The following is a 27825-nucleotide window of genomic DNA, read 5'->3' on the forward strand; positions in this document are numbered from 1 at the left end:
CTTCTTAGATTAAAGCCGGAATTTTATAGATTTTCTTTCTGTTAGTAGGCTTCATGTTAAGAGGTAAATTGTCCAGCTTATTGCATCATGTGTGTAAGGAATGTGCCGTTATTTTTATTGACAAGTGTCTTAATGTGATCATACAATGTTTTTTAAATGAGAAAAAAGACCAATCCAACCGTAAAAGTACAGGCAGGAATGCTAAAGCTAAAAAAGTAATGCACAAATGAAAGATCAAGCCATTTCACAGCAGCCCATTTCATATCTTGTTTATGTGTCTAATTTCCGTCTTTGAATAATAACCTTTTAAATAATTCTTCATTCATTTATCCAGAATTGCTTTAGCAACTTCGAAGTTAATATCTCAGTACCACTTTCTTTCTAGACGTAATTTATTTATCCATTTCCGTATATACATTTCCATTGATATTTGAATTTAGCGCGATTTGTTCAGGTCAAGTCACTAGGAGCGCCACCATCGAATTGTCTCCCATTTTAGCAAGGCGAAATCCGTAAGTGCTCCGTATTGTCTCTACTGTATTTGCCGATACAAAGCAGCAAGCCGCTATGGATGAGAAGAGGGGAGAGGGGAGAGTCTGGGCTGCGATATCAGTCTCCGATGCTTAGCTCTCAGAAATACGAACGACGTTTTTTCTCCCTGCTTTCAAGTTTTGAAAATGGAACAACGTGTCAGATGTTTACATTATAATGTGCTTTAGACTTCCGTCATTCTCAACTGAGGTTTGGGCTTCACCGATAGCCTTGGTAGCCGTCAGTATACGCCACTGAGATTGAGGTCGATTGGTTAACGCGGGCAGTATGGGTACATCGTGAACAAAGACGTCTGGTGGAGGGGAGCTAGAACGGTCCTCAAATGAGCAGAAGTGTTCTATAGTGGAATTGGGAACTTCGAAGAAGAAATGGGGATTCTACCCTCGAACCTAGGCGTCAAGAAGAGATGGGGTGGAATCACCTAGCCTAGGCCCCAACAACAAATTGAGTGAACCGAGGAAAAGAGGCGAAGTCCCGAGGTGAAACCTTACGAGGCACTGCTCAGTCCGCCTGGCTGATCACGTTTTCAAGTGGCAATGAAATAGCCTATGGCTTTTAGTGCCTGGAGGTGTCCGAGGACTTTGGCTCGCTAGGTGCAGGCCTTTTGATTTGACGCCGTAGGTGACCTGCGCGTTGTGATGAGGATGAAATGATTATGAAGACGAAATTAAGCGAAATTAACCAATGATGGTTAAAATTCCCGACCCTACCGGGAATCCATCCCGGGACCCCTGTGACCGAAGGCCAGAACGCGTCTCTATTGTATTTGAGCACGCTAACCATTTAGCCATGGAGCCGGACAATGTACCATTGCCACCGTGACAGGATTCGGCGTTAGAGTGCTCGCTGGAATATAGCAAAGTAGTTCAAAGTAGTTACGATACGTAGCAACAGACGAAATAATGTGTCGTTACTGTCGTTAGCTATTTCTGTGTTTAGTCAGTCGTATTCCAGCCAGTGACTCGGTAAACCGCTATCAACGAAGCCCATTAAATTATAAATAAGAGTAGAAAAAAGAAGAAGCCGTATTCCAATGCAGACGTGGAGCGTGTGTTAAGTTAATTATTTTTAAATCTAAACTTCGAAATCGGATGCAAACAGAAACATTAAATGCTATTCTTCTTGAGCCTTGCGGCCTTAAAAAATCAACAAGTGCTGCTATTCCTACAACCTTTCGGAAAATGTGCTTAAACTGATAGGAACGAAGTCTATCTATTCTTCAATACAGTGCCGGCAATAATTTCCAGTTCTTCTGGCGGTCCAAATGCTGGTTTGGAGGGATAAGGCGACGAATACATATTCTTTTGACTTCCACTGGTATTTCATTTAGTTAGTTAAGCTTTTTATTTGATTGTATGTAATCTGCTGTTTAGCGGTTTCTAGCTATTTTTAACTTTGTGAACATGAGTTGGCAACGCTGCTGTTAAACAGCAGACTGGTGCATTGCGAGTGGTTGCATCCCAACGAGTTGAATGAGTTGTGTCAAATACAGTATTTGGTTGTGTTCACGAATTTTTCTGTGCACCGTGATTTTTGTCTTCAGGTATTGGTACTTATTATCCTGTGCTGAAACTCTTTCGCCCTTGCGTGATCAGATTTTGGAGTGTCAATATGTAAGTATTTTATAACCATTGCTTTATAAGTTTAATTTTCATTATTTAGTAGGCTGTTCTTGAACGATGTGTGATATCACGCTGAAAAAATTATCATAGCACAGCCGTTAATGATTGATGTGCCAGCAATCGGTGTTTTTCTTAAAGAGTTGTTCCCAGCACCCGAAGGACAGCGGTTTCCGCAGTATTCGGTGATTCGTGAAACTGATGAGAAAACCTGACAGGTTGTAAAAACACCGACATTATTTTCAGTGTCTGTATTTTTTGGGCTTGTAGGTCGATGTTACCGGTAGCGGAAACCTTAATGTAGACGTTAGGATTTTTTATAACCTGGCGATTGTCATAATGAGAAATGGATACGGTATGATGCATTTTTATTCATCCCTTCACATTTTGAACTAACCTAATTGAACACATGGTTGTGTTCCATGGAATTAAAGATTAGTGCTAAGACCACTTATCTGGATAGGTTACACCATTGGCCAGTGACAAGACCATTGGTCGGAGTTTTTAGACAAGTCAGGTTAGAGATGCAAAGCGGCCGGTGTTGAACCCAGCCACTTTCGCCTGGGGATGATATCAAGCTTAACATCTGATTCCATGGCTAAATGGTTAGCATGCTGGCCTTTTGTTCAAAGGATCTGGGGTTCAGTTCCCAACCAGGTCGCTGGTTATAATTTTTATTGGTTAATTTAGTTGGCTTGGAGAGTGGGTAGGGCCTCATCCTCACAGGTGCACAGGTCTTGCACCAGGCCTCTCCGGAGGCCATACACTATCATACCAACCTCAACAGGGGAGGGGAAATCCAAATGTCATAGGCATAAATTGTAATACTATCGGCACCGTAATGCCAATATTGTAAACATTTTCTCTTGCTATTGATATGTATTAAATGCATACTAAATCTCGGTGGAAAATTTAAAAGTCTAGTTAGATTAGAGACATTACTGGATTTTGGTATAAATAAATACACTGACTGACAGAGCAAATGCAACACCAAGAAGGAGTGGTCAGAACTTTTTTTTTTTTTTTTTTTTTTTTTTTTTTTTTTTTTTGCTAGGGGCTTTACGTCGCACCGACACAGATAGGTCTTATGGCGACGATGGGATAGGAAAGGCCTAGGAGTTGGAAGGAAGCGGCCGTGGCCTTAATTAAGGTACAGCCCCAGCATTTGCCTGGTGTGAAAATGGGAAACCACGGAAAACCATTTTCAGGGCTGCCGATAGTGGGATTCGAACCTACTATCTCCCGGATGCAAGCTCACAGCCGCGCGCCTCTACACGCACGGCCAACTCGCCCGGTGGTCAGAACTTTATGCCAATTACAGGGTAGACTGACGTCACTGAGGTATGCTCATGATGTGAAATGCGCCGCTGTGCTGCGCACGTAGCGAACGATAAATGGGACACGGCGTTGGCGAATGGCCCACTTCGTACCGTGATTTCTCAGCCGACAGTCATTGTAGAACGTGTTGTCGTGTGCCACAGGACACGTGTATAGCTAAGAATGCCAGGCCGCCGTCAACGGAGGCATTTCCAGCAGGCAGACGACTTTACGAGGGGTATGGTGATCGGGCTGAGAAGGGCAGGTTGGTCGCTTCCTCAAATCGCAGCCGATACCCATAGGGATGTGTCCCGGCGCAGGGACATGTGGCTCGTGCGAGGGGTCCAGGCGCAGCCCGAGTGACGTCAGCACGCGAGGATCGGCGCATCCGCCGCCAAGCGGTGGCAACCCCGCACGCCACGTCAACCGCCATTCTTCAGCATGTGCAAGACACCCTGGCTGTTCCAATATCGACCAGAACAATTTCTCGTCGATTGGTTGAAGGAGGCCTGCACTCCCGGCGTCTGCTCAGAAGACTACCATTGACTCCACAGCATAGACGTGCACGCCTGGCATGGTGCCGGGCTAGAGCGACTTGGATGAGGGAATGGCGGAACGTCGTGTTCTCCGATGAGTCACGCTTCTGTTCTGTCAGTGATAGTCACCGCAGACGAGTGTGGCGTCGGCGTGGAGAAAGGTCAAATCCGGCAGTAACTGTGGAGCGCCCTACCGCTAGACAACGCGGCATCATGGTTTGGGGCGCTATTGCGTATGATTCCACGTCACCTCTAGTGCGTATTCAAGGCACGTTAAATGCCCACCGCTACGTGCAGCATGTGCTGCGGCCGGTGGCACTCCTGTACCTTCAGGGGCTGCCCAATGCTCTGTTTCAGCAGGATAATGCCCGCCCACACACTGCTCGCATCTCCCAACAGGCTCTACGAGGTGTACAGATGCTTCCGTGGCCAGCGTACTCTCCGGATCTCTCACCAATCGAACACGTGTGGGATCTCATTGGACGCCGTTTGCAAACTCTGCCCCAGCCTCGTACGGACGACCAACTGTGGCAAGTGGTTGACAGAGAATGGAGAACCATCCCTCAGGACACCATCCGCACTCTTATTGACTCTGTACCTCGACGTGTTTCTGCGTGCATCGCCGCTCGCGGTGGTCCTACATCCTACTGAGTCGATGCCGTGCGCATTGTGTAACCTGCATATCGGTTTGAAATAAACATCAATTATTCGTCCGTGCCGGCTCTGTTTTTTCCCCAACTTTCATCCCTTTCGAACCACTCCTTCTTGGTGTTGCATTTGCTCTGTCAGTCAGTGTATATAAATACAATAGTTTTAGCTAGGAGAACACTTAATCATTACCTTGAAGAGGGGGTGTGGGGGAGATATTTCCCTCTGGTACCTTTCTTGGATTTATTACTGGAAGCAGTCCACATATTTCTAGTATCCACTGCGACAGTAGGGGCTGGAAACCAGACCATTGGTCTGGATAGGTTAAGCCATTGGCTAGTGACAATATGCTCGCTGTCAGTAGAAATTCGACTGGGGTCTATTTACCAGTAGGCTATGAAATGTCACTTTATGGGGAAGGTCACCCTCCAGAAATGTAGCGTTCTTGACAGAGTGCACCGGGCGAGTTGGCCGTGCTGTTAGGTCGGTGGCTACAATTAGCCTACGCAATGGCCTCCACGGTATGCACTAGCCAGCGTCTTGGTAGGTGTGGTAGGTACCAACTGATGAGCCCAGCCTAGCACACGGGGGCGAAACGCTGGCAACCAGGAATGAGTTAGCTGGAAAATTTATAATGTCCAATAACGGACCATTTATATTGGTATTATAAATTTACTCATTCGGGACAAATATTTCAGATTCCCTATGGGAATCAACATCTATATCATCTGATGGCCAGGCAGGCATCAATTTTTAGTTGCTAGTTGCTTTTTACGTCGCACCGACGCAGATAGGTCTTATGGCGACGATGGGACAGGGAAGAGCTAGGAGTGGAAAGGAAGTGGCCGTGGCCTTAATTAAGGTACAGCCCCAGCATTTGCCTGGTGTGAAAATGGGAAACCACGGAAAACCATTTTCAGGGCTGCCGACAGTGGGTCAATTTTTAGTAGTGAGACAGGGTCTCTCATAGTGCACTGGCATTGCCGGTGGCTACAATTAGCCTACGCAGTGGCCTCCACGGTATGCACTAGCCAGCGTATTGGTAGGTGTGCTAGGTACCAACTGATGAGCCCAGCCTAGCACACGGGGGCGAAACGCTGGCAACCAGGAATGAGTTAGCTGGAAAATTTATAATGTCCAATAACGGACCATTTATATTGGTATTATAAATTTACTCATTCGGGACAAATATTTCAGATTCCCTATGGGAATCAACATCTATATCATACCCATATGGTATCGTAATCTATAATCCTATTTCTAATACCCATGTGGGCCCAGATAACAAATTCTTCTTTCAACAGTATAAATACTCCCTCTCTACTGTTCGTATCCTGCCTCTGCAATAAACACTCCAATTTCATGAGAAAATTTCTGCATCGTATCTCTTCTCGGTCACGATTCAATACCTATTACAATGTCTAGTAAATATATATTAAATTACTTGCATCTTTACAGTTCTTTTTGGAGTTAATGATGTTTGGCTAAGGGGAGATAACGAGGAAGATAGACATTATAAAGTTTTCTTGACGAGTGTTAAGAAGGGAAGGGCAGAGTGTGAGGTAGGACTGTTCATCAGGAATACTGTTTCACGCGACATATTTTCTCTTAGGCATGTAAATGAGCGAATGATGTGTGTAGATTTGGCAGTTGGATGAAGTAGGATGAGAATTATCTTGGTGTATTCACCATGTGAGGTTGCAGACGAGGCAGAAGCTGACAAGTTTTATGAAGCATTGAGTGACATTGTAGTTACGGTCAACAGCAGGAGTAGGATAGTGCTAATTAGGTGATTTCAATGTGAGAGTTGGAAATAGAACTGAAGGATATGGGAAGGTAATGAGTAAATGTGGGGAAGATATGGAAGCTAATAGCAGTGGGAAGTGTTTACTGGACTTCTGTTTTAGTATGTGAATAGCAGTTGCAAATAGTTATGGGCAGTCTTAAACGGGCTCTCGAGATTTCTCAAAACTAGTGCAATCACTGTTTCTTGCAAGAAATTTCTAGAGATATCGAGACCATTATCCCCATATTCTGCAGCATGCAATGTGTCATAGGCATACAGGTAGACTGAGTTGAACATTGTTTGTGCTGAGCATGCAAATAGCTAACCACAGGCCTTCTCCATTCCGTAAATACGTGTCAACAAGCGACTAGGCTGTTCATTTCTACTGAGGTATATTATTGACGCAGTGCAACATAATGAATACGCATTCTGGAATTGTATGCAGCAGTAAGTACACGAATGAGTCGATTAAGTACAGCAACTGACGGCTACTGTAATATGTATCGCGTTATCACTCATAACTTATCAGACCCCCACATTCAATATCCATTTGACCAGTGCTTGCATTTACCAACATTAATATTTGTAATTTTTAATGTTACTGTATTAACGTCCTGCTAACTATTTGTGAAGGTTTTTGGAGACGCCGGGGTGCCGGAATTTGTCCTGCAGGGGTTCTTTTATGTGCCAGTAAATCTACAAACACGAGGCTGATGTATTTGAACACCTTCAAATACCACCAGACTGAGCCAGGATCGAACCTGCCAAGTTGGGATTGGAAGGCCAGCGCCTCAACCATCTGAGCCACTCAACCCAGCTTTTACCAACATTATGGTTGCAAGTAATCATGCTCATATTTGTCCGTATTGACTATATACCGTAATTTGATAAAAAATATTTTTAGTTTATCCACCTAATCATTACACAGTATAATCTAAAAAGATTATTTATCTAACATGTGGACATGCTTCAGCTCAGTGAGCTCTAATATTTTGTTTTGAAGTGTCTCGATCATCAAGATATGTCATTAGTACATTCATGACTTATTTTCAAATGTGTTTAAGACATGCACCAGTCTTTGACACTGTACCAGTAATTGACATTTTTTAGTATTTTGAGCTATACAAACATTCGAGTCTCCTAGGCCACATTGAATAAGTTGAGGTAACCACTTCTATTAAATAGTTCTACTAAAAATCGCAATAAATCATTGCAAATTTTAAAGTGATATGTGCATCAGGAGGTTACAGGTAAAGAATACCACGATCAAAATTTAACATCTAAACCACTGTAAGCTTCTTGACGGGGGGGTGTCAATGGGTACACCCTGTCAGTTCAAAATCAAATCAAAATCTCTTTATTTGCAAATGAGGTGTCTACCTCAGTGCAAATGGTACCCTAAAATACATTATTGTCAAGCACTAAATATTAAATTAACAAGAGAAGAAAATTTTCCTATAATACAATATTATACAATTTACGCTAACAATGTTTTCTATTAAACACACAGCTCACCCTTAATAAATTGATATTGTTTACAAAATTCTACTTATAATATCTCCTGTACTACTTACAAATATAGTCAACTGATATACAGTATGTGGAATTACTTCAGATGATACTATACAACTGGTATAAGATTAATTTTACATTGCATTTATTTATTTACTATTTTTTTTTTTTTTTTTACCCGTTCTGGATCCTAAGTAGCATAACGACCTGCTGCGTCTTAACCAGAGCCCCTTTTTCCACCACTTTTCAGAGTTCCTGAAGGGCCTTCACAGCTACCATAGCGGTCCCAGGGCCCTCGAAGTCCCCACTGTACTTCACCCCTACAGGCAGTCCCCTACTTTGGCTGTCCAAACTCCTTAGACCAGGGGATGGAATTAATTTATTCACACACATTTTTTTATTTACAATAACCTGCACTGGTCGAATGCCCTCTAACACTTCATTTATTTTCTCTGTTGCTGTTTATTCTCTTCTTGAATATCTGTACAGATTTTGGAAAAGGATCAAACACTACCCCTGGTAAACTGTTCCACTCCTTTACACCCTTCCCAATGAATGAAAATTTACCCCAATCGCTTCTGCTAAAATTCCTTCTAATTTTATATTTGTGGTCAGTCCTGCCGATATAATTATTTTCCAACTGAAGCCTCTCACGGATATCTCCCCATGCTTTTTCTCCTGTATAGGCTCTATATAATCCTGTAAGTCTAGTTTTCTCCCTTCTCTTACTTAAAGTTTCCCAGCCAAGTTCCTTTAACATTTCTGATACACTACTCTTTCTCCTGAAATCCCCTGTTACAAATCTTGCTGCTTTCCTCTGCACACTATCTATTTCTTTTATTAGGTATTCTTGGTGAGGATCCCAAACACTGTTTGCATATTCCAATAATGGACGAACCATACTCAAGTAACTTTTTTCTTTTAATTCTTTGTTGCATCCTTTAAGTAGCCTCATTATGACATGTAATGATCTGTATGCTTTCCCAACAATGTCATCAATATGACCCTTCCAGTGCAAATTACTTTCAAATCTCACACCTAAGTATTTGCACTTGCCATCTTTTGGGATAACTACCTCATCCAAAGTATATTCAAATTCAGTTTTAAAGCTCCTGTTTGTAAAAGTTGTAACAGTTGATTTGCCTCCATTAACCTTCATATTATTTTCTTCAACCCATTGTTGGATACTTTCAAGGACCCTTTGTAATTCTGAACAATCCTCAGTGTTGTTTATTTCCCTATAAACAATTATGTCATCTGCATACAATCTTATTTTTGATGTTATATTGTTCCCTAAATCATTTGCGTATATTAAGAAAAGTAACGGACCGATTATACTACCCTGTGCAATTCCCTTCCAAACTTTCTCTTCCTGAGATACATTATTTTCAACTTTGACTTTCTGAACCCTTGAATTTAGAAATGTTTTTATCCAACGTGTAACCCTTACATCCAGTCCTATTCCCTCCAATTTCTTTAATAGTATTCCATGTTCCACTCTATCAAAGGCTTTGGAAAGGTCTATGGCTATGCAATCTAACTGACCTCCTGAATCCAATTGATCTGATATGTCCTGTTGAAATCCCACCAGTTGTGCCTCACAAGAAAATTTCTTTCTAAATCCATACTGGCTCCTCATGAACCAATTTTTATCATCACATATCCCTCTGATGTACTTTGATATTAAACTCTCCAGTATTTTACAAACTATACTGGTCAGGCTGATTGGTCTGTAGTTCTCTGGTTTCCTTTTATCACCCTTTCCTTTATAAATTGGTATTATTATAGATTCCTTCCATTCCTTTGGTATTACACTATTATTTATGACATAGTCAAAGAGAAATTTTAAATAAGGCACTATGTACCACCCCACTGTCTTTAATACCTCCCCAGTAATTTGATCACTTCCTGCTGCTTTTCCTTGCTGAAGCAGTTGGATTTCTCTGAAAATATCTTCATTTGTGAATGAGAAGCTTCTTGTTTCCCTCTGTCTCTCTCCCTCTCTGTCTTCTGTTTCGGTTTCCAACTCTTGACAATCATCTACTGAATCTCTAAATTCCCTACTAAATAGGTTTGCTTTCTCACTATCTGTTAAATAGTGTTCACCCCCTTCTCCCACCATTGTAGGAATTTGGATTCCTTTTCCTTTTTGATTCCTGATATATGAATACAGCTTTTTCCATTTCCCTTTGTGGTCATTACCCTCTTGAAGTATGCCATTCATATAATTCTCTTTTGCTTCCTTTTTCATTCTATTCAGTTCCCTCATTAGCTGTTTTCTAGTTTCTCTACTCTCCCTACCCTCTTTGATTTTCCTGTTTACTATTCTACATTTTCTTTTTAATTTTCTTTTTTCCCATGTATAATAAACAGGGTCTGAGGTCATTTTACCCTTCTTAACAGGTACAAATCTCTTCTCTCCTTCCCAAATGATTCCTTTAAATTTAGCCCAAAGTGTATCCACGTTACTCCCTTCACTTATCCAACAACTGAATTGTGATTTAAGGTAAGTCCCAAATTCATCAACTTTAGTTTTTCTGTACAATTTCTTGTCTTGTGTGACCCTCTTATTAAGCCTTTTTGGTACGAGTCCTACATCCATTATTACAGCCTTATGGTCTCCTATTCCTTCATTTACCTCAGTTTTATCAACAATCTCCCATGGTTTAACCAAGAATACATCTAGTAAGTTATTGAGACGAGTCGGTTCTTGTACTACTTGTGTAAATCCTCCCTCCCAAATTAACTTATTTGCCAGTTTCTGTTCATGGGCTTCACTTGCAGCTCCATTCCATTCAACTTCAGGCAAATTTAGATCTCCCCCAATTATTACTATATCATTATTATTGTTTTTATGAGTATAATCTATTATTTTCTCAAAGATTTCCATGTCTCTTTCCTCTCTTCTAGGCCTGTATGTTCCTATAATTCCCACCTCCTTCATATTATCACAAACTAATTTTATCCCTAATATTTCATCCCTTTCATCGGTAAACCATTCATGTGAACAGTAAGTTTCCTTCACCAGAATAAACACCCCCCCCCCCCCCCCCCCTTCCTTTTTATCTCCTCGGTCTCTACGATAGACTGTGTACCCTTCTGGAAATACTTCTCTATTACCCACCCCTTCTTTCAACCACGATTCCACTCCTATCACCACATCAGTCTCATAAGATTCCATCAATGTACCGAATTTTAATTGTTTATTTACTACACTTTGACAGTTTACCAAGAGCAATCTCAGACCCCCTTCCTCCCTAAAACTTGACTGTTGCAATTGGGTAACTTGAAATTCCTTACTATCCTGAGTTTCTTTTTCTAGTTGACTGAGCCAGCTTGAAGTACAGCTGGCTCTTTCTACTAGTTTTCGTGGTCAGTATTATAACTCAAGGGAATTGCCTGTTTCACAGTACATATCTTAAGATTAATAAAATCTAGAACAATATTTGCTATCTTTCGTTTACCTGAATTGTTTAGATGGAGGCCATATTTTGTATAACAGTATCTCTCAAAACTGCTGCATTCAATAACCTGAGTATTCCGAAAATGTTTACAAATTTTAACAATATCTGTATTGACCTTGTCCACTTCAATGTTCACACACGAGTTTCTACTCAAATCATGCCTGTGGGGCACGTTCACTACAAAGACGTTAGTGTGGGTCAGCATCCCTAGTGTACGTTTAAGTTGTGATCTTACATTCTTGGCGTCGTCGTGAGCTACGTCGTTCGTCCCACCGATGATAAGCACTGCATCGCCGCCCCCGAAGTTCCTAGTTGCTGCTTCTACGTTTTCCAGAACACTGCTGATAGAAGCTCCTGGATATATTTCTCCGGTTGCTGCTATATTCTCGTCGTTAATCACTCCCGCAATTCCCCTTCCTTGGCTATCACCAAACACAGCTACCTTCGCTGATTTAGGCCTAACTGGGTCTTGAATCTGAATTCTAGGCCTAAATTTTAAACTTGGCACGGCAACGGCAGCAGATCGCGATGATTTGGTTTCACGCGCGGGATCACTTTCTTCCAGAATTAAATTATTTAGGGCAGAAAACCTATTTCTGATGTTTATTTCCGGACATTACTGGGACATGTCTTCTTAAAAAAGATGTAGACATAATAATGTACAAAAATGCCTTTTAATTGTATTTTATCTGTCTCTGAAAGTGCATTTCAGTGTTATTTCTCTCCATTGTTTGACACCATGTCAATGATCAGCTCAGACAGCTGTCAGTTATTAGTACCATTGTTTTTAATTACAGATATAGGGCCTAAACTTAATTCCACAGCCAGTCTAATGGCACAGGCTGTTGAATGAGTGAAGGCAGGCATGCCGGTAACAGCAGCAGCTAAACAATTCAATGTTCCTCAAACAATACTACCTTATAAAACCTCTGGTAAGAGCCCAGAAGTATGCAGAATCAGACCAACCACTATTCTAACTGCTGAAGAAAAAGTAGTTGTGTTTGAATGGTTGTTTTCAACTGCCAAATTACAGTATCCAGTCACGAAAGACATTGGGCAGTGTCAAACGTCTGATTAAAAAATTGAAGAGAGACCGAGCGACTTGGCCGTGCGGTTAAGGACGCACAGCTGTGAGCTTGCATTCGGGAGATAGTGGGTTCGAACCCCATTGTCAGCAGCCCTGAAGATGGTTTTCCCTGGTTTCCCATTTTCACACCCATGAACCTACTACACTGGCGTAGCAGGGGGAGAGGTGATATTCCCATGTGGCGCGTCCCAGGTGGCAGATAGGGGGGTCCTAACCGGCTTGCCGGCGGACTTAAGGGAAATAAAATACCTCTCGCGGACCAAACACACTACCCCCTGCGGGTGGGGGACGCACATGTAGAATACACCCGCGGTATCCCCTGCCTGTCGTAAGGGGCGACCTAGGCGCGGACATGGATTGCGGTTTGGTACAATGTGTTGGACCTCCTGTGGATGGGAAAGGCTGAATACATCCATAGGTAATCCCTGCCTGTCGTAGAAGGCGACTTAAAGGGTCATGTGGCCATGGTCCCCTCTTTATTTTTTATTATTTTTCCGAGGGTCAGATGTAGACCATTCCAAATTTTGATGTGTGTGCTGTCCGGAGATGGGCATCTTACGTGTGCGATTACGCCCAAAAGCCCGCAATTGCCCACCCAGGAACATTGCGGGTGGGAGCGCCATGTATCTTGGCAGTAGTATCCGCCTGACAACAGAGGTCCCTGCACAGCCGAATGCCAGAAGGACATTATTTTTTCTTTTTTTCTCTATATTTAGTGCTCTGTACACGCTTTGGGGTACATGCTATTGCGGGTGACTGGAGGAAGGGAGCCCTACTGCTCATTGCCTCAGTCATCCCGTATTAGGCATCGTCCAATATCGGACCCCAGGCAGTACCTGCTATGACCAGGTGGGTATTGCCTTGGCTGCTTGGTTCGGCTACAGAGACCCCTGATCGGAGTGGGTGGCATTCGGGGAGGAAGTTTTCGGTAATGGTTTCCAAACGAAGTTGCCCCTCTCAAGGTGGTCCCCCACCTAAGTCTTTAACTTTTGCTTCCCTGAGAGGTTCAACTCCCTGGGAACATGCACAGCGTGAAGGAATGGGATCCAGCTTCCCTAGGTTTCTGGTCGCTACCAGAACCGATGGGCATGATTTTAAGCTGGTGAAGTCGACCTTTTTTAGTAGGCACATCGAATGCATCTACGGCGAACTTGAGGACCTCAAGAAAATGCGCAACAGTAGTTTGCTTATGAAGACTCGTACAGCACTGCAAGCTGATCAGTTGCTTAAGTGCGACAACTTTGGCGAAATCCCCGTCAAAGTGGAGGAGTATAAGTCCTTGAATCTGGTTTTTGGAGTCATCTTTCACCGCGACCTTATTTTGAGCACTGACGACGAGTTGATGGAAGACATGAAGAACCGTGGCGCGACACACGTCCGGCGCATTACGCGCAAGGTCAACAATGAAGACGTTGCCACTGGTGCCTTCATTGTCTCTTTCAAGTTGTCAGTGTTACCAGAGAAAGTCAAGGTAGCAACTTATCGTTGCGATGTGAGGCCATACATCCCGCCTCCTATGCGATGCTATCAATGCCAGCGATTCGGACATATGGTATCTCGCTGTTCGAATCAGTCTGTATGTGGTACATGTGGACGAGTAGCTCACGGCACGGAGGAGTGCACAACTCTCTACAAGTGCACTAACTGCTCCGGTTTTCATTCTCCTCGGGATCGGAACTGTCCGACATATCTGAGTGAGAAGAAGATCCAGGAGATCAAGACCCTGGATGGTCTTTCCTACCAGGAAGCGTGCCGTAAGTTTAATTCTACGAATACACCTGCCAGTACACTCGACTATAGCTTGATAGCTCAGAGTCTTCCAGGTTCGTCATTTACTACATCGTCACCTGTGCTTATCGCTGCGCCCAAGGCGACTGTTGCTCCTCAGAGCAACGCCGCAAAAAGTAAAAGCTCGAAGGGGGGGACCACCCCACCTTCGACCAACAAGAAGTCTGTGCCGGCTGGCAGTTTCCAGCCAGAACAGCAGGGGGGGAAGGCTAAGTCTCCCCTCCCCCCTAAGAGGTCGACGAAAGCCGTGCCCCAGCCAGCGGAGGCGGCATCGTCGACAGGGCTGGGAAACCACCTCCCAGCCCGTCTAAACAAGAAAAGAAGGCGGCGAAGAAGAGCGCCCATGCTGAGCGCTCTCGCACTGCCCCTAAGAAGGAGGAATCATACCCCCCATCTGGAGGGTATGAGTCTGCGCCAGGAGGTACTCCTGCTCCAAAACCTGAGCGCTCTCCTCGTAGGGGACCTGGCCACCCCCGGAAAGCGTCGAAGTTCTGGGTGGCATCCCCGCCGTCTGTTGATGACGGGATGGATGTCACGCAGTCATCTACATCTACGGATGTAGATGTTGATAGTGCTTAGGCTTGTGAGCATTTTGTCGCTCATAACCTAACAGCCCTTTCATAGTCCACACTATGGCACTGTTACAGTGTAATTGTAACGGTCATGACAGGCATCTTGCTGAGCTACGGCAGCTCATTAGTGAGTACGTAGTGAGTATAGTCTGTATTCAGGAGACCAACTGGTCATCATGCGGTCTTGAGAAGTTTCAGACTATACTCGATAGAACGATATTATGCTCACCGAGCTTCCGGTGGCGTTGGCACTTTTGTACGTTCTGATACCTACAGCGAAGAGGTTCCATTAAGAACCCCGCTTGAGGCTGTAGCTGTCCGCATTCCGCTGCCTGTCATAGCAACAGTGTGTAATGTTTATTTTCCACCAGGCCAGGCTGTTAACTTAAATGATGTCACTGATCTTATTGATCACCTTCCACCTCCCTTCCTCTTGTTGGGCGATTTTAATGCCCATCATCCAATCTGAGGCTCTGAGACGCCTTGCCCCGGGGGAAGAGAGTTGGAAACATTAGTAACAGAGCTGGATTTATGTATTTTGAACAAAGGGGAACCAACACACTTCAGTGTACGTTACGGCACATATTCTCGCATAGACGTAAGTCTATGCAGCCGAACGTTGGTTCCGCTGTTTCGGTGGAATACACATGATGATCTCTATGACTGTGACCATTTTCCCATTATTCTTACTTTGTTGAAACATAATTCCGTCGAGGCTCCCTCTCGATGGATTCTATTGGCCAAAGTACACATCACTAGCTGTCTTTACGACAATACCGGGCAGACCATCGGCAAGGAATTAACTTACGTCACCCAAGTTATTCTTGCTGCTGCTGAGGAGCCCATTCCCTTCTTCTTGGGTCCTTCTTGTCGAAAACTCGTTCCTTGGTGGAACGAAGCAATAGTAGCAGCTATCAGAGAATGCCATCGAGCACATAAATGTTACTGTAGACAGCCTACTGTGGCCAAGTTGGTAACATTTAAACAACTCCACGCTAAGGCGCGAGTCCTTATTCGCCAAAGTAAGAAGGCTTCTTGGGAGAGATACGTGTCGTCTATGACGTCACATACTCCATCATCTCAAGTGTGGACTAAACTTCGACGTATTTCGGATATCCAAGGATCATCATCTGTACTGGGAATTTCCATTGCAGGCAACATCGTCACTGAACCACTCTCATTTGCTAAGCATCTAGCTAGCCATTTCGCGGATGTGTCTGGTTCCAGGAATTACCATCGTGATTTTCTCGCTCTGAAGCGGGAGGCAGAACGTCATCACCTTAGTTTTGTCACCCAAGCTTCAGAGGACTTCAACATGCCCTTTTCAGAGTGGGAACTCCGCAGCACCTTAGCGCTTTGCAAGGACACGTCTCCTGGACCGGACAACATCCATAACCAGATGTTGAAACACCTTAGTGATGAGAGTCTACTATATCTCCTTCGTGTGTTCAACCGAATCTGGATAGAGGGTGATTTTCCATCTCAGTGGCGAGAGGGCATAATCATTCCTGTCCTCAAGCCTGACAAAGATCCTAAGTATGCAGGAAGTTACAGACCGATTTGTCTTACAAACTGCCTGTGTAAGCTATTTGAGAGGATGGTAAATCGCCGACTCGTGTGGTGTCTGGAGAAACAAGGACTCTTGTCCGAGTACCAGTGTGGTTTTCGAGCCGCTCGATCCACCACTGACCACTTGGTACGCCTGGAGAGCTCTACCCAGGATGCGTTTCTCCGCTAACGGCACTTTGTAGCTGTTTTCTTTGACTTGGAGAGGGCCTACGACACCACGTGGCGATATGGTATCCTTTCAGTCCTGCATCAATGGAGATTCCGAGGAAACTTGCCGGTATTTATTGTAAATTTTTTGTCCCTCCGTCCATTCCGTGTCCGAGTAGGGAGGACGTATTTGCAATACCACGTTCAGGAAAGTGGAGTCCCACAGGGATTGGTCCTTGGTGTCGCAATGTTCGCGATTGCCATAAACGGTATTGTCGTTGCTGCTGGTTCAGCAATAATACCGTCGCTATATGTGGACGATTTTGCTCTGCATTATAGCTCGTGCAGTATGGCAGTCGCAGAGCGACAGTTACAGCAAGCTATTAGGAGGATGGAGCAGTGGACCTTAGAACATGGCTTTCGGTTTTCTGCCGCAAAGACCTCTGTTGTCCACTTTTGTCGTCAATGTACTCTTCACCCACATCCTGAGCTTTATTTAGGAAATGTCGTTCTTCCAGTTGTTGACACCGATTGGGCTCCTTTTCGTTGGTAAAGTATTGTGGGAGCCACACGTGCGGCAGCTAAAAGTGCAATGCACCAGGAGGCTTAATCTCTTGAAGTTTCTTAGTAGCACTAATTGGGAAGTAGATCGCACGGTGCTCCTACGATTCTATCGGGCACATATTTTATCCCGGTTAGACTACGGCAGTGCAGCATATGGCTCAGCAAGACCAAGTGTCCTTTCAAAGCTGAACAGCATCCACCACAGCGGGGTTCGGTTGGCGACGGGAGATTTTCGAACAAGCCCCATAGCTAGCCTGCTCGCTGAGTCTGGTGTGCCACCTTTACATCTGAGGCACCAGCAAATGCTTCTTACCTATGCTGCTAATTTGCGACAGATGCCACTTCATCCAAGCTATCCTTGCATGTTCAACAATGTGAACCGTTTGCTGTACGCTGCTTGTCCTCGAGCAGCGCGGCCGGTTGGAATACGCTTGGATAGCAGTTACAGATTATTTGACGTACCTTTGGTTCCTTGCCTTGTCAGACAACCCAGTGGGGTACCAACATGGGTCGTTCGACGACCTGAAATAATCCTGGATCTGCACACTGGCCCGAAGGAAAACTCGGACCCTTCGATTTATCAGAGACTCTTCCTGTCCGTTGTTGGCCGCTATCCAGGTTCAGTCGTCATCTACACAGATGGTTCAAGGACAGATACGAAGGTGGGCTGTGCATTCATTGTCGACAATGATAGGTTTCTCTATGCTCTCCCGGAAACCTTTAGTGTGTACACAGTAGAGCTCTATGCTATCTGTGGAGCTCTGCGGTATGCACTGTACAATGAGCGCCGACACTTTATTGTGTGTACTGACTCCTTGAGTTCGCTCCAGTCTATTGATATCTGTTTCCCTCGGCACCCTCTGGTGCAGCGGATCCAGAATCTGCTGACCGGGTGTTAGGTTGCCGGCACCAGAATCACGTTTCTTTGGCTCCCAAGCCACATGGGCATAGAGGGAAACGAGTTAGCAGATCAGGCTGCCAAGGAGGCAGTTACACTGCCCCCATTGCCTTTCAAGGTTCCAGCAAGTGATATTCGCTCTCAGCTGAGACATGTTCTTATGTCCCATTGGGAAATGGAGTGGCAGGCCATTCCACTTCCCAATAAGCTGAGGGATGAACAACGAAGGTATGGAGGACTTCCCTTCGGGCTTCACGGAGGGAAGCCATGGTATTATGTCGTCTTCGGATCGGCCACGGTATCGTGACTGACTTGCACCTTTTGAAAGGAGAACCCCCTCCGGTGTGTACCTGCGGCGACCATCTTACCGTGGTACACATCCTTACGGAGTGTATGGATCTGGTCGATCTTCGCCGTAGTCTTAACCTCTCGGGTACCATCTCCCTTATCTTGCGAGATGACGAGCAGTCAGCAGACCTCGTCATCCGCTTTATGAGGGATAGTGGTCTGTTTTATCGTGTCTAATGATGTCCTTTGTCCTCGTGTATTTGTGTCAATTGCGCTTTTATCCCATTGACTTCATTTTAGTTTGTGTCGTGTATTTTAATGTGTTATTTTAATGTCTAATGTAAATTATGTATATATATATATATATATATGCACTACCAGGCAATGCCTTATTCCTTTTTTCCCTGTATTTTCTCTTATTTTATTAGAAAATAAGGTATTGCGAATTAGATCCACTGCTGTTTTAATTTCATACTCATTTTCTCATCACCATTTTTTTTAAACTCTTGTCAGTGGATACATTTTAAAATTTTAAATATCATGTATTATGTCATCCACCAGGCAAATACTGGGGCTGTACCTTAATTAAGGCCACGGCCGCTTCCTTCCCACTTGTGGCCCTTTCCTATCCCACTGTCGCTATAAGACCTACCTGTATCAGTGTGACGTAAAGCTAATTGTAAAATTGAAGAGACAACAATTTCACCAATGGCAGACCAGGCAGAAAGTGGTATTCTTCCTTCCTCAAAAGACACCCTGAAATAAGAGAACACAAAATCTCACTGCTTCAAGGGGAAATGTCACAGAAGCCCAATTACATGCTTGGTTTTCTGATGTAAAAGATTATTCAACTGAGAATAATATCCTTCACATCACAAATGATCAGATGCGCATATTTATTTCCGATGAGAATGCTTTTTTTTTTCTACAACCCAAAGGAGACAGAGTTATCACTGTATCAGTTTACCGGGCGAGTTGGCCGTGTGGTTAGGGGCACACGGCTGTGAGCTTGCATCCGGGAGATAGTGGGTTTGAATCCCACTGTTGGCAGCCCTGAAGATGGTTTTCCATGGTTTCCCATTTTCACACCAGGCAAATGCTGGGGCAGTACCTTAATTAAGGCCACGGTCGCTTCCTTGCCACTCCTAGGCCTTTCCTATCCCATCATCGCCATAAGACCTATCTGTGTCGGTGCGGCATAAAGCCACTAGCCAAAAATAAAATATCTGTTTTCATGTTTTGTTTCACTGTTCATCTATTGGTAGGCCTACTACTTATGATTTGTTTAAAATTACTACAGTTATAACTAACATTTGATTATATCAGAACATATGTTGATGTTATCGTGATGCTTTTTGTTTATATATTTGGTTGTAAATTAACATTTTATCTTATATTATAGGAATCATTAATGTTGCTAACATTCAGAATGACCAACAGTTATGAACCATGTTATTCTTTTATATTTAATATATATTATACAAGTGTCAATTACTGGTGCATCAGAAGTCAATTAAAGGAACATGCGAGAAACTGAACTGTCAATTAATGGTCCTTTCAGATAGGTTTTAATAACAGCGTGTTATTACCTAATGTATTTCTGCTAATGTATGTTACTTCATTTGAACAAACAACACAGCAGAATGAGCTATGTTACATCTCATTAAAATAATCCCACATCCAGGACTTACATTGCATTCCGGACATACGAGGGTAATACCAAAAATAAGGTCTCCTATTTCTTTTATACAGAACTCTGTTCATGGGTAACTCAGCGCACCCTTCAGTTTGAAAGTTTGGTGCTGGATGTCATTATATGTGCTGACAGTAGTTGAGATAGCTCAGTACCAAAGGCTTGTATCACTTTAGTGCACGATTTCTCATATAGTTTCAATGTGTTGCTGGTTTTAAACATGGAAGTACAATATTTTCCTTGCGAAAATTTTAGGGATTCCTTAAATTGTTTTGTTATCTGTATTTTCTCAATTATATTGCATTTAGTAGTTTTAATAGACAGTACTGGATGTTGTGAATTAATTGAACCTTTATGTGCAGTCTAAATTCATTTGATATTTCTCAATGTTTTAGGAATTACCGGTACTGTTTATTATGATGAAAAGGTATCAAAATAATTATGGTAAATTTTTATTCATATGCTCTGTGTAATCCCGCGACGCTGTCAAGTAAACATGCAACGATTGCTTTTAAATATATTACACAACTTACACGTTTGGACATTTTTCACAAAATGTACATTTGTCCTTCTTGTAAACAATATATTAACATTACTAATAAAAGTTACCACAATTGGCAGAATTTAGAAAAAATGTAAAGGTATGCGAAGTTAAAAGTCCGTCCCATGTAAGCACCGTTCGCTACGTTTAAAAGTTTATAAAAACGCATGCATTAGGTTTATAACAAAGAAATTTGTGGGGTTGTTAAGTATCATCTAGACGTTATTATGCATAAATCTCAATTTGTTTATGTGGTAAGTTTCATATATATGTTAAAAAGAAATGTACAAATGTACAAATGTAGTGTACGGAATAGATTTTACTTTACAGTTATAACTTTAATAATGCCAACTATTAAAGAAGGGAAGGAGAAAAGCAACGTGGCCAATTAAAAAGTAATGTTTTATTATTATATTATCTGACTCCATGGAGAGTTTCTTTTTTCTTTCTAAAGAGTTTGAAATAGTCTGATCTCTTTCCTCTTGAGAGCATATAGACTAGAATTTCTGCTGAATTCTAGCGGGTGTATGTGTCATTATACAATGTTTCCTTATGGAGATTACTAGTATAAATCACCATCTTTTCACTGATATGCATGTTGAAACCTCTTAATTACTTGACTCTCTGTCACTTTGAAATATGATATTGTGTAGCGCAGAAGCATGGAACAGTGCAGTTTGAATGAAAGAGAAGTAATTAAGTTTTAATGAATCAGACGATAACAGCACCAAACCATACTGAACTGAGCGAAGTAACAGTGGACGCATAACATTAGGAATGGGAGTGCATGGTGCATGGGACCAATTAACGGACGACAAAACACGCCAAGGTACACACCCTCTTTCTCATGAACTAACCGTCCCATTAATCTGGGAGTTGTTCTGAATGAATTTTTGAACTATTGTTCCAGGTTCTTCCGCTCAGAGGTCTCCAACTTTTTATGAGGAGATGACCTTCCGATTATTTTAATGATTCATCAGTAAATTGCCTCAGATTGTTTGCAGGAATTTTCCTTTTAATTCAGTTCTTCAGCTTGGTACTCAAAAACACACAAGCAAAACATCCCTCTTGTGGGCAGCATTTCTTGTTTACTGTATTTGACTCTTACTGAAATTCCCCGTGTGGGGGTGGGGGAAGTAATGCCGGGACTCAGCTAAGGGCCCTGTGGTCGCCAACCCATGCTCCTAAGTTCAGAGCCTCTAGGGACCCTTTCAGTTACCTCTTATGACAGGCAAGGGCTACTGTGGGTGATATTCTACCACCTCCACCCACAGGGGTAAATATTCCCTGTGTTGTTTCAGTCCATTGTATTTATTCAGGGTAGGTAAAAGAAATTACAGGAAGAAAATTAAAAATAAGAGTCACGTAATCAGACAAACTAAATATTGATCCTGTTCTTTTGCTGATGCATTGTGATTTGTTGATTTTTGATACCATAAGCATTGTGTGTTTCACCATTTAATAATTTTTCATTTCCAATTTATGAACATAAATACATGATGATTATATAAATGTTGTGTTTCTTCATGTCTAGATGACCATGTCTTAATCACTCGGGATCCCCTGCAGATTCTACAGTACTACTATTATTTGCTCACTTGCAACATTTCACTGTTTTCGGAGGTGAGTGTGTTTTAGAGGTGTAATCTAAACTTGCTGTATATTGATAGAAATACTGATCTCTTTAATGATATGTGAATTCTTTTGTAAAAAAGAAGGCAAAGCTTTGCCAGGATGTTTGTGGGGGTGTCTGAGAAGGGGTTTGCGTTAAATAACACATGTATGTTTTATTATTCATCCACCTATTCAATACAATATAATCTTAAAAATTAGGACATTGTCCTTATAAAAATTGTTGACTTGAAATTAATATATTAGATGGTACATGTTTCGTCTATCAATAGTAGGCATCATCAGCCATATTTTTCATCTTAAGAATAGATCAGGTACCTGATTGGAAATAACTTATGAATGCTGTTAAAAACTGTGTTGTGTAAAATGTATTAGAGAACGTTAAACAACTATTACAATATAAAATGTACTATGCTATTATTCAGTTTAATTTCTGGGTTTAACCGTGTAGTAGTTGTCTGTACATCACGTACAGTTTGCCGACGTTTCGAATACATTGCAGTATTCTTTGTCAAGGCGACTGAAATACCCCTACTCGATCCGAGGTAATCAGTCTCCCAGGCAGCAGTATGTTATTACTTGACAATATTTGTGATAATATTGGAGTCTAAAAACATGACAATTGTTTGAGGATTATGACATATTAAAAGATATTACAATAAAGGTAAAAATCAGAAAACACATTCCATTTAGTTGTCAGGTTAAAAACTTGTGGAAAGTTGAGCAATGGTAATGGTTGTTAGTTCTTGAAGTTAATAAATATTGATTTTCATTTATATGCTTATAGATTTTTGAAGAATTTTCATATGGCCTGGTTCTTTTTGAGATAATATTAGTCGGAAATGTTGGTGCCGTAGGCTATATTGAAGTCTGTGTAGACGTCATTAGACCATCTTCTTTGATGTAGTAAGAGTTTGTGATTGGTGTGGCTCTTTGCTGTTAGGCGTGTTGAGGTGAGCGTATTAGTCGAAAGGGAACCAAGACTTCACAAATACAACACGCGTAGTAGGAGCTCGACGATTGCCAGTTGCTCTAAAACCCTCAACATAAGCTAACCTCTCAGCGGTCGAAGGGGTAAGTGTCAACACTCTTCATTTAACTTCCACTATTCAGCCCCTTAATTCCAATTATGGTCATTCATTAAATTTACAAATTATTTCTTTAATTACAGAATTCATCATATACTTGGCTAACCACTGAATGACAACAACGTTCCCTTTCGACTAATACGCTCACCTAAACATGCCTAACAGCAAAGAGCCACACCCATCACAAACTCTTACCACATCAAAGAAGATGGTCTAATGACGTCTACACAGACTTCAATATAGCCTACGGCACCAACATTTCTGACTAATATTATCTCAAAAAGAACCAGGACATATGAAAATTCTTCAAAAATCTATAAGCATATAAATGAAAATCAATATTTATTAACTTCAAGAACTAAGGACCATTACCATTGCACAACTTTTCACAAGTTTTTAACAACACGCCATCTGACAACTAAATGGAATGTGTTTTCTGATTTTTACCTTTATTGTAATATCTTTTAATATGTCATAATCCTCAAACAACTGTCATGTTTTTAGACTCCAATATTATCACAAATATTGTCAAGTAATAGCATACTACATTTTATATTGTAATAGTTGTTTAACGTTCTGTAATACATTTTACACGACATAGTTTTTAACAGCATTCATACGTTATTTCCAATCAGGTACCTGATCTATTCTTAAGATGAAAAATATGGCTGATGATGCCTACTATTGATGGGCGAAACATGTAGATCATCTAATATATTAATTTCATGTCAACAATTTTTATAAGGACAATTTCCTAATTTTTAAGGTTATATTGTATTGAATAGGTGGATGAATAATAAAACATACAAGTGTTATTTAATACAAATACTTTCAATACAGACCTAAAATTGAATTTTATCACATGTAATATCAAAGCCAACCAGGCAAATGTTAAAATGAATAAGTATTTGAATCTTAGAATAAAGATCGGTAAAATCTCAAAAGACATAACATTTCTTAAAGACTGCTTGAAACTAGGACTAATACCTAAGTTCCTCAAACCACTACAAAGGAAAAACATTCCATACCAAAAGTCAAATGGCACTCAAAATAAGATAAACAACATATGGCTGAGAAATGAAATTAAATGTACAAGAAAAAATCATTCCTGAATTTGCAATTATACCGGATGCATTTGACCATCTCACACTATTCATCTTCACTTGAATGGAGTTATTTTCTTAGACACACCAACTATAAACTGACCACTATATTAGATAGAAAACAAAAGACATTAAACCACAAGCTAACTTGTTTACAAAAAGTTAAACCCAAAGCCCTCAACCAGAACAGGAACACCAAGTTTTCAACCCCTTCGTTGACGAACATTTCCACTACAATTAACTTATCTGACACAGTTTTCTCAGATAATGAAATGAATCTCCTCAATAAAGGCATAAAATACAACTGGCCTAATCCACAAAAGGTCGAAGATGTAATCACCAATATCGCCGAGACTGAAGCTAATATTAACAAACAGATTCCCTTAGAGAAACAAAACGATGTTAAATACAAAATAAAAAAGAAAATACCTACACTCGTTAATGACTTAATAACTAACGATAATTCTAACCTTTCAAAGCAAAACCTAAAACTAAAAAGTAAAATTAACAACAATAACGTCATAGTAACAAAGGCTGATAAGGGCAATACAACAGTTTTAATGAATAAACAAGACTACATAAAGAAAACAGAAGAGTTTTTCTCCGATAAAACCTACACATTAATCAATAAAGATCCCATAGTAAAAACACAATGCAATCTAAAAACACTCCTTAAAAATTCAACATTCCTACTAAATGAACAAGACTATCAGAAAATGATCATTATGAATCCGAAATTACCTACAGCAAGATCATTACCTAAAATACACAAGAAAGATATCCCCATCAGACCTATAATCAATAGCAGAAACAGTCCCACTTATAAAACTTCTCAGTTCCTCCACAAGTTCTTAAAGAAACATTTTAAATTTCACAATGCAAATCCCATCAAAAATTCTATCAAACTTTGCGAAACTTTAAACAAATTCAATTTACAACCAAATCACGTTTTATGTTCCTTTGATATCATAAATATGTACTCATATATACCCGTCAACGAAACTTATGACCATAATAAAAAACAACCTTTCCAAACACAGCGCATTGAGCAAAATTGAAATAGACGAATTCATAAAGTTACTAAGTTTTCTTTTACACAATAATTACTTTACTTTCAACAACAAAATATATAAGCAAGAAGGCTTAGCTATGGGAGACCCAATCTCCGGCATTTTAGCGGGACATCTACATGGACAATCTAGAACACAACAAAATAGTAAAAACCCTAACGGACTCAGTTTATGGCTCCGTTATGTCGACAACACATTAGCAATTATCGATAAACAACTTAACAATAGTGATAACATCCTAACGTTTCTAAATAATTTAGACGATAATATAAAGTTCACAAAGGAAAACGAAAACAACAATTCAATCAATTTCCTAGACATCAAAATCACACGAGTTATGGACAAATTTGATTTCCAAATTTACCACAAGCCTTCATTTACTCCATAACTGTAAAAAATGAATCTTTGCACCCAAATTCCCATAAACAAGCCACTTATTACAGTTTAGTATACAGAGCATTAAAAATCCCTCTTTCATCGAATAATCTAAAAAATGAATTAGATTTCATAAAAGAAATAGCCAGATTCAACGGGTTCAATCCAGATATGATCAACAAAATCATTAATAAAGTCAGACTAAAATTAACCACAAACCTTTCTCCAATAAAATTCAACAAACCAAAATTCGTGAAATTCACATTTACCAACCCAAAAATCCATCAAATCACCAATCCCTTAAGAAAACATAAGGTAAAAAACGCTTACACAACTCAGAATACAAATCAAAATTTATTTTTTAATCATTACTCAGTCAGTTCAACCAATAATAAATATTCAAGCTCAGGCATATATAGACTCAAATGCTCAGTATGTAGCATGATTATTTGTAAGCAGAATTACGTGAAAATCCTGTGGTGTATTTTCTTAAGACTTGGTAGAGGAGACGTTCTTGTAATTCCCTACGAAATGACGTATCTCCCAAGGCAAAACGATTATTATTAAGGGAGTTTTAAAAATTTTCTGGATCGAAAGATCGAGAATATTTGACCGTGTTCTAGAACTTGTAGCACTTGCTGCGTGGCGAGTTGAAGAGTTGGGCGGGTAGTCTACCTCGCTCCTACAGCCGTTTGCGGTCTTGCTGGCTCGCTCTGCTACACGTAAACACATCGAGCTGATAGTTCTGAGCGCGCTTGATAATGAAATGATGTTGCTCCTTCAAAAATATGGCATGTACCGTGCATTCCTGGTACATAGGGTTGCCATAATTGTCTGCCAGAAAACCAGGACAAATACATATTAGCAAAGAAGTTCAAGTGTAGGCCTAGAATTTGGTTTACTTTTAATGTGAAACTCTTTACAATATATTACAAGTTATGTTTTATTATGGCAGTTGTACTGTTGTAGACTGTACAGAGTCAAAGTATTTCAACAATTTGACACTGGTGATTAATGTGTAGAATTCAGAACAACTTACATTTGCCATATTATATTGTATGTCAAGAATGGCCCTAATTGACAACAAATGTAATCTACTTCTTTCTTCACTCCAGTAAGCATTCATAAGTGAGAACACTCTCTCTACATTAGCATTGTGTGCAGGAAGAGAGAAGTAAAACTGGACTATTTTCAGCAATTCAGAACATTGCTCTTCTGACATACAGCTTTTAAAGAACAGTACCCACTTCTTGCTAGCTAAGAAACCACTGAATTCTTCATTTGATTTATTTTCTTTCATAGAACACTTTAATTTCATGACCTGATCAATCAAAATGCTCTCATTCAGTTTACAGTTACTATGCTCATGTAGCCATTTGAAAGAATATTCTACCTGATCCCATGTAATTGTCATCTGTAGAAGCAACCAATCAAAATGTTGCAATTGTGACAGAGGCTCGCTCCATTTCAACACATATTCAATAGTTGTTTCATAAAAAGACATACATTCATCTTGTAACGTCTGACATTGTGCTTTTGGTAGGTCAGGTAGGAAATCCTTCACTTTTGAGCTAACAAAACCTGCATTCTGTCTTTCTGTTAAAGTGTCAATTACTTCCTGTAGTACCATTCTAACCATATTTATTGACAGCTCTTTCGTTTCAATCCTGGCAATGGACTTCTGAAACAGATTCATTGTGACATGAGAAACCAGAAATAAGCCTCACCAACTTCATTTGAGAAAAAAGACTTAAGGAGAACTGGACATTTGTCTTGTGACATGAAATAATATTTCGATGACGGAAATATACGTAAAAATCTTTCAGTTGCCGGAAATAAACTTAACCATCTTGTTTTTACATGTCTTTGGAGGTCTTGATATGTAACATTAATTCACAAAACTCCATGAGTGCCAACCCCTACAATTGGTCTACTTCATTTCGACTTCAGTTTTGTGAAAACATTGTTTTCACCTT

The 27825-nt window shown here is 41.0% G+C and overlaps 1 protein-coding gene across 2 annotated transcripts in view; it reads left to right on the top strand.

Annotated features, from left to right (window-relative positions):
- Nucleotides 1-2027: 2027 nt before the first annotated feature.
- The window catches only part of LOC136860327 (F-box/LRR-repeat protein 2), a 33949-nt gene continuing 8151 nt past the window's right edge, over nucleotides 2028-27825 (top strand). The window contains exons 1-3 of one of the 2 annotated variants that reach the window (XM_068225410.1): nucleotides 2028-2165; nucleotides 7092-7299; nucleotides 22116-22204. The gene's annotated coding sequence lies outside the window, so the exon portion shown is untranslated. The remainder of the gene's footprint in view (nucleotides 2166-7091; nucleotides 7300-22115; nucleotides 22205-27825) is intronic. The other variant, XM_067138750.2, reaches the window with a different exon arrangement.

The sequence above is a fragment of the Anabrus simplex genome, chromosome 1 (genome assembly GCF_040414725.1).
Source record: "Anabrus simplex isolate iqAnaSimp1 chromosome 1, ASM4041472v1, whole genome shotgun sequence".
Lineage (NCBI taxonomy): Eukaryota > Metazoa > Arthropoda > Insecta > Orthoptera > Tettigoniidae > Anabrus > Anabrus simplex.